The sequence below is a fragment of the Myotis brandtii genome, unplaced genomic scaffold, assembly GCF_000412655.1.
Source record: "Myotis brandtii unplaced genomic scaffold, ASM41265v1 scaffold687, whole genome shotgun sequence".
Taxonomy (NCBI): Eukaryota; Metazoa; Chordata; class Mammalia; order Chiroptera; family Vespertilionidae; genus Myotis; species Myotis brandtii.
In genome coordinates, this window is record NW_005370687.1 from 2,025,973 (window position 1) to 2,026,788 (window position 816).

Sequence of the window (816 nt, forward strand, 5' to 3'; positions counted from 1 at the left end):
GAGGACGGCCGGGGGGGGGGGGCAGCCCTGAGCAGGGGCCAAGCACACCTGTGTGGTACTCACTGACCACCTTGTCAGCCTCACGCTGGGAATTTATTCACATGCACCCCGCAAATGGCCTGTGGGAAGGGGGGGCTGCCTGCCCACCCTGTGAGGCACTCTAATCCCACCACACCCCTCCTCGCTCCTCTCTTCCTGCACCTGGCGGATGAAGATGGTGGTGAAAAAAAAAAAGATGATGGTGGCCCTCCCCCTTCCCAACTTCCTTCAAGAGCAGAGAAAAAGAAAACAAGCTTTGCTAGAGCAGGAAAGATCTAGGTCAGCTCTCAGAAGGAACTTCCTCCACAGGACAGTCGTCTGGGAGCTGGGTGTGGGCCGGAGGGGAAACAGGGGGCTAGACATTAAAGGCTCCTTGTCTAGGTCTCAGTTTGCTCATCTGGCTAATGGGACTACCGTGGCTTCCGCTGTGAGGCCTGAAGGAGGTCAAGAAGCAGAAGGCGGTTTTAAGCGATCCACATGCGTCAAGACTTGCGCTGCCCGCAGCCTGGCTCCTTGGGAGTGAGGGGGCTGCCGCGTCCTATCCTGCCCCAACCCCCCCCCCACTGTCTTTCCCAGCCCCGTCCTAGCTGCCCAGTGACCCAGAAGCCGACTGTCTCCCAGGCCCAGCCACTGCCCACTGGGCCCCTCATCCCTATAACCAGCTTAGCGGCCTCATGGGGGTGGGGAAGCAGCCGGCCTGACTCCCTCTCTTATTTCTGTAGACGCAGCCGCTGGCCCGAGCAGCAGCGGCATGGGCAGCGCCAGCCCCAGCCTGAG